This window comes from Pezoporus wallicus, unplaced genomic scaffold (genome assembly GCF_028554395.1).
Source record: "Pezoporus wallicus isolate ANWC-B61680 ecotype Strahan unplaced genomic scaffold, APGP_CSIRO_Pwel_v1 contig_7293, whole genome shotgun sequence".
Taxonomy (NCBI): domain Eukaryota; kingdom Metazoa; phylum Chordata; class Aves; order Psittaciformes; family Psittacidae; genus Pezoporus; species Pezoporus wallicus.
Window position 1 is genome coordinate 695,016 of NW_026637242.1, and position 11,621 is coordinate 706,636.

The window sequence follows — 11,621 nt, forward strand, 5'->3', positions numbered from 1 at the left end:
CAAATATATTGATAAAAAGAAATATCACCCTTAAATTCAAGAGGTTACAGTTAAGCGAGTTGCAAAGAGTAACTGGAGAGTTAACACAGTTGTGTGGTAATGAGTTCAAGAAACTGTTTACAAAGTAATGAGCACAGTCATAAAATTGTGATCATGAGTGCCTTCTCCATTACTGTATTTACCCATATATTGTAAAGTGTTAACCCCATGGCTACTGGTCTGCTAAACTGTCACTTGAAAACAACAGCCTTCTCTCCCATTTTAGTTCCTCACAAGATCCCTCTGGCTAGCTGCTGAATTTTCAGTGCAGCGTGCTGTGAAAGCTGGCAATAGGGGCAACTGTGCATTCCTTGGTTTGCTTCTGCTATTCAATGCCCTTAAAAGATCATGTTTTCTTCAGGATCAACCACAAAGCAAACCTCATGCAGTCTGGTGCATATCTATGTCTTCCAGCTGCTACACGTCTGACTCACAAGCATCTCCCCAGTGTGGCTCCCCAGTGAAGAGAGTCAGAATGAGCTATTGTTAAAACCAGACTACGTGGACTCACATTTTTCTTGCTGTCACACTTTCCGATCAGTAGTGCTTCTGTAAAGTCAGTGGAAAATACTGTCATTCTCCGCAAGACCACAAAAGATCCATTAGCTTGGAGGCTGCAGGCTACAAGTGTGCACAAAGGGTGAGCCACTGTGAAGCACCAAGCTGTAAATTGTCCTCAGACTGTCTGCTGTTCTAGTGTTACATGTGGTGCAATGCCATGTTAGAACAGAACAAAGATGTCGTGAGCTTGAACAGGATGTGTGTGCATTTAAACACAAGGACTTATAATAGACAATGAGATTTTTAAAAAGTACTGTAGGCCATGTCATTAAGTTTTTAAGAAATAATTGTTTTCACTCTCAATATACCGTAACTGAAAGCTAAAAAGTGCTAAAGGGACCATCAGTCACGCAAGTTAAGAGCAAGCTACACCAGGGATTAGCAGCATCAAGGTTTTTGTGCAAAAAGCCATGAAGTTAAATGAATAATCTTAATCAGTTGTTGGCACACTTGTGGGGGTACACAGGCTTCAGTTGCTGAGATGTTCTAGAAGTAACATGAAGAAGTCAGCAAAACCCAACTGCTGAGGCATGTGAGTGGATGTGAGTGTCCTGATGTGTAGGGCTGGGGGGATTTAAAAATAGATAACATACGAGTTTAGTATTTAATCTTGAATACTCAAGAGATTACAGTTCAGGACTGGGACAACAGCTTCACAAGTTCTAGCGTGAAGGCAGGCTTTACATATGCCAAATATGCAAGCAAGTTAAGAATGAATGGAAAGAATATATGAAGTTTACACTTTCTTATATGATAAACTCATGACACTTGTCATGAGAGGTCCCAAAGAAACTGTAGTACTTACTGGAAGTATTCAGGAGTACATGCAATTCTGCAATACTTTGGAATACGGAAAAAAAAAAAAAAAAGAAGACTGAAAAGCAGAATACCTGAAATATTTTTGGCTTGCTTTAATATGACTGAAGCCCCATTCTGATGAAAATGAACTTTTTCCTAAGACCTCAATGTGATACCTTGATTTTGTGATGACATCTGTTTCTGTTTACATGAGAAAAATTCAAGATATATAACCCTACAAAAATATCCCAGAGGCAACATCATTGCAGTGTCATGGGAAAGAACATGCTGAGTATAATTCATTGTTGTTATTGCTGAAATACAGCTTTACTTTCAAAGTATGTTTACTTCAAGTATGTTTAACATACTTTAAAGGCCATAATTTGAATGTTATTTAAAAGTCTTTGTTACAGAGCAAGCACCTAGGAAGCAAACTCTCTCCTCCTTTCATCCTCAGACGCTTGTAAAATAGAAAAATAATTGACTGGAGCAGAACTGGTTTCTGTTTTTTTCCTCCATACACGTAGATGTACCGATGTGACTGAATTTGTCAAATGTGCTTCGACTCTATGCTTCAGCCTTTTATCAAGCTTTCCAGTTTAACCCAGGTTTTCCACTCTACAATTTTCTGTCATACACATATTTTTTCCCCAAGTTGAATATTTAGTAATTTCCATTCTCTTCTTCTCAGACAGTAATAAATGATGCCAAGAGACTCAATAATCAGTAATGGGATGCAAGAAGGCATTTGCCTGCAGTACAACATGGGTGTTCAAGGGCTTGTGAGCTGGAAGGTAGAAGATGATTTGCAAGCAAATTCTTTATGTCCTGCCCTTGCTTTCTTACATACAGTGTGTTGCAAATGTCTGATTACTAAATTGGGTTTGTAAGGTTATGTGATAAAGCTCATCTGCACACATACCAAGGAGCAGGAAGGGTACTCCAAATAATACCTTGCCCTGGCTGCCTCCAGGCCCACCAGCCCATCAAAGGCCCATTGCACAAGCCCCAAGGAGCTCAGAGGCAGGATGGCAGTCGGGAACCGAAATCAAGGGCTCCCGAGGAATGAGTTACTTCACCATGGCCCTGCCAGGGCTGTCCCAGGAAAGCCCCAGCCCATGCCCAGCATGAAACCCACCACCAGCAGCCATCAGGAGCACCCCCAGGTCACGCTTCCAACTGGGTGGTTGCTGCAAAGGGCTGGGGGACATGTTGGGGAAGCAAGGGAATAGCAGCTCAAGATCCCATAGGATTTATCATGGGATGTTAGGGGTAGGAACCAAAGGTGGGAAGAGGTGTTTAGGTAAGCTGGGGATGAACGGAAGCGGCCAAATGAGGGGTAACGTGGCAGCAAGGGCCAGTGACTGGCAGTAGCTGGATGGTGGGAACGCTCGTCAGCCATGGCCTGTGCCTGGCCAGCGCAGCCTGTCCCAGCTGCTCGCCACAACCCTTCCTCACTCCATCACTGATGGCTCTGTGTGTGTCTGTGTGCATGTGTCTGTCCACACACACGTGGGGTCTGAGTGCAGTGGTTGGGGTCAGAGGGTGGGTGGGAGCTCCATGTCCCTGGTGCAGTGACCACAGCGAGTGCAGGTGTGCAAGTGAGTGTGCAAGAGCCATCAAAGATCGTGCTGGATGTGGCGCTGGGCTGGTGAAGCCTGAGCCAGCAGGGGTCTCTAAAGATGAACACAAGGGGTTTACCTATGGGGACAAGGGAGTCCCAGCCTGCTCTGTGTGCATGTGCATGTGTGTGTGCATGTGCACCATGGTCTGCCCCATCAGCAGGCTCAGCGGCTATATGTCCCGGGGCCAGAAAGTGGGAAGTCTCAGATTAAGGGGCAGCTGTTGGTCTGGTAGAGGGTCTGAGCCAGCTGCCAGAAGGACCCACAGCATTCACTCATGTGTGCATGGAGTCACTTGTGGATTGCCATCCTGCCCCGCCAGAGAAGGGAGGGGGCTCAGGCCCTCCATGCTGCCTGTGCCTGTGTGAGTGCTCTGGGTGTCTGTCTGATCTGTGTGCCCACACATGCATACTGGTACTGATGTGGCGCATACGTGCGCTCTGTGTGTGTTTGCCTAATGGGAATACATCTTCAGCCTCACTGCTGGCTGGATCTGGCAATGTGCAGCTGAGCAGCCTTGCTTCTCCCAGGCTCTTGGATGCAGCAGGATATACTGTCCTGCATCTAAATAGATATATATTTAAGTATAAATAGAATTCTTTCTGGGTAAATAGATTAATTACTTACCTCTCTATAAAGGAAAAAGAAAAAAAAAAAGGAAAAAAACCAAGAAACTTTAATAGTTATTCAAGAATAAATCTTGAGCCTATTAGGTGATGGATTCAGCTCCCAGACTGATTTTTTTTTCTCATAAAAATACAGCTTGTTGGCAGTTTTGTCTGAAACACCACTGGCTGAGGACTGCGGTCTTGGCCCACCAGTGATCTCAGTGCAACTGTGGGGAGGCCTGCCAGGCTCAGTTGGTCTGTGCAGATGCAAAGTGCTCATCTCTGTGAAGTGGTAAATATTCAGAGTTTGGCTCACCATTTAAATTTTAACCAGCTCTCTAGTATTCGAACCAACTATATTCTATGCTACTGTTTATTAACAATTTTTGACTTGAAGGTTACACACAGAGATTCCATCTGAAACTAGTCAGGGTTTGTGCCACTATTTTCACTGCAAAAATATTTCAGAAACACATTACTGTAGTGATTTGCAATTCTCTTTAATTTCCAGTCTGAAGCCACCCCTGGCTGATGCATTTTTGTTTTGTAACTCTTTAAGGTCTGATGTTGTTTTCTTTTTTCCTCCCTAGAATTTATCTCCCGGTGCTCACATAGAGAGCAAATGCATCCTTTCATCCCACTAGTTTAAATAAGCCAACCATTTTAAAATTATGTTCATCCTGCATATTTGGCCTGTGCCTTAAACTCCTAATTTTTACTGCATCCAAAACAACATACAGTCAGGCATCAGCTTCTCAGTTAGAAAATAACAGCTGCCAACTGGGAAGCAGTAAGGAACAGCTTTCTAAGCTGTCTCTCAGTTGTGACTGATTAAGTTCTCCATTTAAATACAGTTAAATCTAGCCAGACTGGACCCTTTCTATACGTTACATATAGGAAGCCAGTAAATCCACCAACTTCCTGGGCTCTCTTTTCAGTGATCCTCAAATACTACTGACCCTCTTTCAAGGATGGGATAAAATGCAGTGTGGTAAGGCAGATGGGATCTTTCCGTCTTCACAGCAGCAATAGGTAGCATTCTGTACAGAAGACATAAAAAGACTAAAATTATAATCAATTCTTTGCAAAGCTGCATGTAACAATGAAAAGAATGCAACTATCACTTTCAGAAAAAATGCTTTATAATTAATAATAATTATTAAGCATTATTATTCTGGTGGTGGGAATGTGCTTGCTTCTATTTATACCACATACTATTCAGGTACATAAGGATTATTTACTCCCCCTAGAAAAGCAAAGAAAAAGCCATATGCAATTTACTATAGACTGTGGAAACAGTGAAATATCTTGAGGATTTGTGACGAGCAGTAATGAAGAGTATTTTAGCTAGGCCTATGGAACATATGGCAAAACTGTTGCTTCCAGTGAAACTGCTAATCTCTTTGTAATCAATGGGATTACTCATGAGTTTATCAGATTATTAACCCAAATAAACTGGAATCATAATCTGGATTTCAGAATATAATCTTAAAAAAAACTAAGTATCAGCTTGTCTATGTCCAGCAGTTTCAATGAAATGTCAGTGAAAAAATTCAGTAGATAGTCATCAGGGAGACACCTTAATTGCCTCTTAGTGGCAGAACAATATGACATGAAAATAATTCTACTTTAATAATACAGATGTATACTTTTGAAAGGGCAAAGATTATCAAAAGCATTTATTTGTGTCCACATGGTGGTAATAGACTTAAAAAATCAGTGACCCAAACAGGATCAGTCCAAAAGTGGCTAGTTTGAAATATTCCCATTTTTTTTAACAACTACTTGTATTTTTAGAGCATCTAAATGAATCTATTCCTCATCTGTAAAGTGGAGACTTTCAATAAATTCCAGTATGTATTTGGAGACTCAAGTTACACTTGAAAATACTATCCTAATTATCTTTCCCTGCAGTTATTCTACTGGTATTCAGAAATAGGTTGTGGTGTGTGGTAAAGCAATAGGATGCTGTCCCATACTTTACTTGAATGTCTGCAAAAACCCAGCTGAGAAGAATTAGTCTTCCTGCACTCAGAAACTTATTTGTTTGTATTCCAGGAAAGAGTAATCTCTTGTTGTTCCCTACACATATAAAGAAAAGAGGATACACTCACTGAAAGTAGGTATGGGGGAAAACCCAACAATATTACAGTGGGGTTTCATTAAGAAGCTTTATTTTGTGTGAATGGCACTGTAAAGTCACCTTTACTTCCCATCAGTTTCTTTCTGTGCATAAATTAGTCAAGCATATAAGCAGCACATTATCCTGCTATGTCTGTAAGACACCACTGGTATTTAGCTTTGTATCCTGCACTGTCTCTGATTTGATGTATACTGGACTTCTGAAATCCAATGGCAAAATTCTGTGAAAGATTTAAAATGTGAAATAAATGAATATGTAATACCTGAAATTGTTACCATTTCTATGCCAGTATATCCTTTTACGTTATGTCTACAACAATGTACACTGCATGTACTTGTTCCATGTGACCAGAAATGACAATTTCCTCTTCTGTATATCACTGAAGTTTTGAAGGAGCATCTTAAAGTAGTACAATATTAAGAAAATCTGCTGCCCCTCAATTCCACTTTTCCAGCAGATCCCATTTAGGAACCAAACACATTTTTTTCAAATGTGTAATGTCAAGATGTAATGTGGCTCCTGTGCATTAACTTGGGAGAACAGACAAAAGAACTTTTATACAAGAGGCAGAAATTCAGCCCCTAAAAATCTTTTTCTACAGCTATGTAATTCAGAGAGGCCTGCCATCTCAGTCAGCAAGACACAAGCAGTGTCACTTCAGATGCTGCTCAGATGTCACAGCTTTGTCCACCTTACATGGCATCTGTCATAGACACAGACCAGCAACTGGATTACAGAGGCCTAATAGCTTCCTGGTTCAGCTGTGTAGCTCTGTCGCAGGACTGCCTGCCTCTTGCCATGCCATCAGGAGAGCTGTGATTGCACCAGACCCGGGCATCCAGGGGGTGGCAATCTGCCCGTCTCAAATCACAGCTGATTTTTGTGACTCTTGTCAGGATGCCAGTATGAAAGCATACTGATGGCACACATTGAGGAAATTTAAAGTTCCTATTCAAGACTGGCAATGTTGAAATATACAACATAATTCTAGTTGGAGTATACGATATAAATGACATAGAAATTACTTCCTGAATAATGAAAATTACTTATGATGAGCAATGGAAATATAGATTATCTACTTGAGCTAATCTAGCTTGGAGAAAAAAAACAGTCACCTTAGAAGGCTAATTTATACCACCTTTAAGTTACCATACCTTTATTGCTATATTGCATATTCGTGCAGAGTGCTGTGTTTTGTTACACACCATAAGCTGCTTCTACTGCAATGCATTACAAGAAATATTTTTCTGTCATCGCTTTTTGTGGCTTAGAACACAGAAAAATTCTTCAGTACAGCACTTCAGCTTCTGTTAGCTTTCCACTGAAAACACGTGGATTTTAGTTAATGAATAATAGGGAACACAGCTACTGCAACTCTTGTTACCACAGGCAAAGTATGAAATAGAGGTTTTCTAATATGAAAATATTTTTTATAAGGTGACACTGGCTGTTCTCACCATAAAAATCCACAGTGTAAACCTGCAATATGTTACACAATTATTTTATACCAATGATAATAGGAACATATTTTTTAATATTCAGAAAATAAAAATTATACTAATATATGCCATTCTGAAAGAAATGATGACAATATAGGTGAAACCGTGTTTCACAGATACATGATTAAAGACAGCATTTAATAGAAAATGCTTGCAAATCATGGCTTTTCAGGATAATTGTCTAACCCTATCTCATTTTACAGACTGGAGCTTGGCAAATGCTCAGTATTTCTCTAGCATGGGACTTCAAATGCATGCATTGCTGGTCTCAACCTCTCCTGCAGATTGAGTATCCTCCTGGGTACTCATTAAAAAAAAAACAAAAAAACTGTCTGAAACAATAGAACTGCTCAGCTTTAGCTTTTCAGTCTTTTGCTTGACCTCCACATAATTGTGGGAGGAGACTTTTATCACTGAGGAGGGAAGAAGCGGTTCCTTAGTTGACTTTAGCCTCTGTTCCCTTTAGTGTCACCCTAGTAGAGAGATACGTATCTAAGCATTCAACAACTTCTGCTTCCTAGGTAGAAATCTGCTATTTTGCTCTCGCAGGCTTCTTGCAATGTTTCCCTAGTGACTGATGCTGTGCATCGCAAATGTCTGCCTCCTGGAGCTGCCGAAGCCTGCTCTGAACCTTTGAATAGTCCTGGCACTAGTAACTCTTGTCTCTTCCTATCACAGCCAGCCATGGGAGCCATCGAGTCGCTCATTGCAAAGGAGCAGGTTTACAATATATGCTACTCAATATTAACAACAATGTAATGGATTCATGGCTTGAAAATGATCATGATGCAGATTAAATCAGATTCTCCTTTCTCTCCTCGTGTGCTTGACACAAAACTCTTCTTACTTTGGGACAGGAAAGGGAATTGTCAAAGGGGAGGGGAAGGAGAGAACAGGGGAAGGAAATCCTTAACTTTAGAGGTACACTTTTCATTCTCAGCTTGTATCTGAAGAATATATTACTTAGTTTAGTAATAGCAGACATTGTCTGCCATCAGCCAGCTCCTCAACATGGCAGGACAGAGGTTTCCTGTTAATTGTATGAAATCTTGAAACTTATTCCATGTAATACTGATTTGTGTAAGGCTATTCCGAACCCACCTCATTGTTATTCACAGTTAATGAGTGTGCTGGACAGGACTTGCCAGAGAAGCCGTATCAGGGAGGAATTAGGAGTACCATCGGAGTTGGCTGCATTAGTCCCAGCAGACCACAGAAACCTGTTCTAGTCTCCAGCTCCATATGCTGTTACACCAGAGCTCAGTAAACTGCTCACTTCAAATGAGAGACTGACAGCCTGAACTAAACAGTAAAACTTCTATATAGTATGGGGGTGAGATTTTACCCATTTAACTATTTTCCTACCTTGGAATTTTTAATATACTAATCCTTCCACTAGACATTGCAGAAATGTGATAATCTTTACCATGGGTTCTTTTGCATAAGGAAGCTTTATAAAGCAATGTAATAGTCTCATGTACCTGGTTATCATGGTCTTACTAGATAATTAGTAAAAGATCTCCTCTGATGTGTTGTTGCTCATGATTCTAGTAATTCTAGTGAAACTAAATTCATTCTAGTAATACCAGCCCAAATGTGTCAACTAAATATTAGTAGAACTGTATGGGTATGTTATAGTATTTAGAGCATGGGATTCACAAGTGATGCACCTTGAGTCAGTAGGCACCAGGAGCATAAATCTGTATTTACCACGCTTCAGTGACAATACTCTGCTGCATGTCATTGTTTCCAATTTTAGGTTGTCATTTTTCTGTAAGGTCTTGAAATAGACTTAAAGTTGCTAGCAGACAACATGGTAATTATTTGACTCCTTTGAGAAAAGGATTCTGACTAGGAAGACCCAGCAAGTTTACTCAACATGACAAATGCTACAAGATTTTCAGTGATTCTGTGCAAATATATCAAAACTAAACAAAGACACTATACACAGATATACACACAAAAAAGATGCCCAAAAGATCTTTTAGCTGTAAAAAATCCATATTCTAGACAGGTAAAATCATTCCAGTTATGATGAGCTATCTTTGTTTTCAGAAAGCTTTTACTTTGCCCAAGTCTCAATTGCACATATTCCTGCCATTTCCATATTGACATGATAGTGCAGTTCATACCTGTGCCTCAGGATGCCAGTATCAAGTATATAGTGATAATTCAGTCTTTGCTCCAACACCTTCCCCTTCTTTTTTATTTTGGTATCTGAATATTTACCCTTCCAGTTGGCAATTTTTGTGATACTCAGATCTAAAAACCTTTGCAGAGGCTGCTTTTAGGGAAGTCATAAGGTAATGAAAACAAGGTAGTAAGAGTCCAGGAAGGGAATAAAATGCACTGAAAGACAAGGAAAAAGGCTGCTGTGACCTACTCAGTTTTCACAAACTTAAGGTATGTGACTCCATGTTAGTAAGTGTTCCAGCTTCTTAACATCTGCATAAAAAAAACCCAACACAGTAATAATTAGAAAATAAGTTTCCTTTCCCATTTTGCCTTGGCACTTCATCATCTATCCTCTATTAACTGCTCTCTTCATTTGTTTGCTAAATCTCCTCTCTTGAGCAGATAAAAGGGTTTCATTAAAGGAAAGCTAATGCTGTCAGTGGCAGGAGAGCTGCCAGCCCTGGTGGTTATAGTAAGTCTACTAAGCTGACCTAAGCATGCTAATACTTCAGAAATTCATTCTATTCACAGCAGTCCTCTGCAAATATTCCTTTATCACATGTGAGAAACTAAGTCATGCAATTCAAATGAGTAACAAAAGACCAGACCCGAGACTTCACCTTATCTCTACGTATGCACACAGTTCTGTCCTAAGGGAAGCAGCAGTATACTATCAATTGTAACCCCTGCTGTATCAGAAGCACTTCCTAAGATTACAGAAAGGTCTGTCAACAGCTTCATGAAAGTATTCCTTTCAGAGACTACTGAGAAGAAACCAGCACTGGACCATCAAAACAGAACACTTTTTTCCCCCAGAGATTTCCTGCCACAGTCCATATGCAGAGCAGATGCTCTAAACCTATATGAAGGCCACCCACATAGTATAGTTTAGCTCTAATTTAGCCCGAGTTAAAAAAAAAAACCAACCAACCCCCCCCCCCAAAATATCACCACCCCCCCCATAAAACCACCACCAAAAACCAAAAAACAAACAAAAAAAGCCCAGAACAACCAGATCCTACAAATCACTGACATCTTATGTCACTGCCACAGCACTTATACTATGGTAGAAAATACACCGAAGAGTAACAAGTGAACTATGTAACAGTACTAGTTGTCATCAACACTTAAAGTAAAAACCTTTATCCTCCTTCATTTGCCTTTCTTCAGAGCTACATACTCCAGCTATTACTTCATGTTTAATTGAAACAAAGTTTTCAATACAACATCATATTGAACATTCATCTCTTACCATAAAAGAACAAATGTCGAGCAGTAGCACAGTTTTAGCTCAACAAAAACCATGGGGAAAAAAATAATCTATGAGGCTTCTAAAAGAAAAAATAAGAGTGCTCACATCAAAAACAGATTTATCTTAATTCTTCTCTCTTGAAAGATTAATGTAATTGTTTAGGTAATGTAATAAATGGAGGGGTGTAGGCATGGGAGAGAGAGGGCACCATTCTCATGTCTAATAGGAAACATGAATAAATCATGCTGTTTATTGAGTAAGTGCACATTTACCTGAGAGCTGCTGTCAGGCAAGCACAGAAATGATGGTGGAGCAGTCCCATGGCATTATTTCTCCAGCCATTTGTGATGACCATAATAGAAAACATTGACTAGCAACAGCTGATTTTTCATTCATTCTCCATTTTCAGGTTTTGCAAAGGGTACTGGAAACCTTACTTGTTCCGGTTGATTAAAAAAAAAAATTTAAAAATCATACAGGTGGAAAAATAACAAAAGGACCATGGTTCTGTGAATAGACAGGATCATATTTTAAATTCAAAACCTAAACTGTCCCAATAATTTAAAAAAAAAACCCTCATCTTTTTAAAGGCTTAGTAGAGAAAAAACGATCATACACATGCCTATTATTATGTATAGACTGTACGCACCAGCTACTCCAGCAAGGCTAACATGCATCAGCCATTTTGCACAGAAGCAGAAAATAAACCAGTCCTTCTGCTTCCCCGAGGAAAAAGAAATTACACTGAAGCCACCCACAGCAGGTGGCAAATGTGATGCTTAGCCATAGCCTGTGGTGAAGACTTCAAATAAAGGACAGCTTGGAATTTAGTGATGAATTAGACTTCTTCACAATCACCTGAGCATACCTGTAAGCAATTCTCCTGTATTATTTTATTAGTTTATGCTTGCAGGGCAAAACTAC

General features: G+C 39.9%; 1 protein-coding gene across 1 annotated transcript in view; it reads right to left on the reverse strand.

Annotated features, from left to right (window-relative positions):
* ISOC1 (isochorismatase domain containing 1) overlaps positions 1-11,621 on the reverse strand; it is a 68,791-nt gene that overhangs the window by 40,038 nt on the left and 17,132 nt on the right. The gene's annotated exons all lie outside the window — the stretch shown is intronic.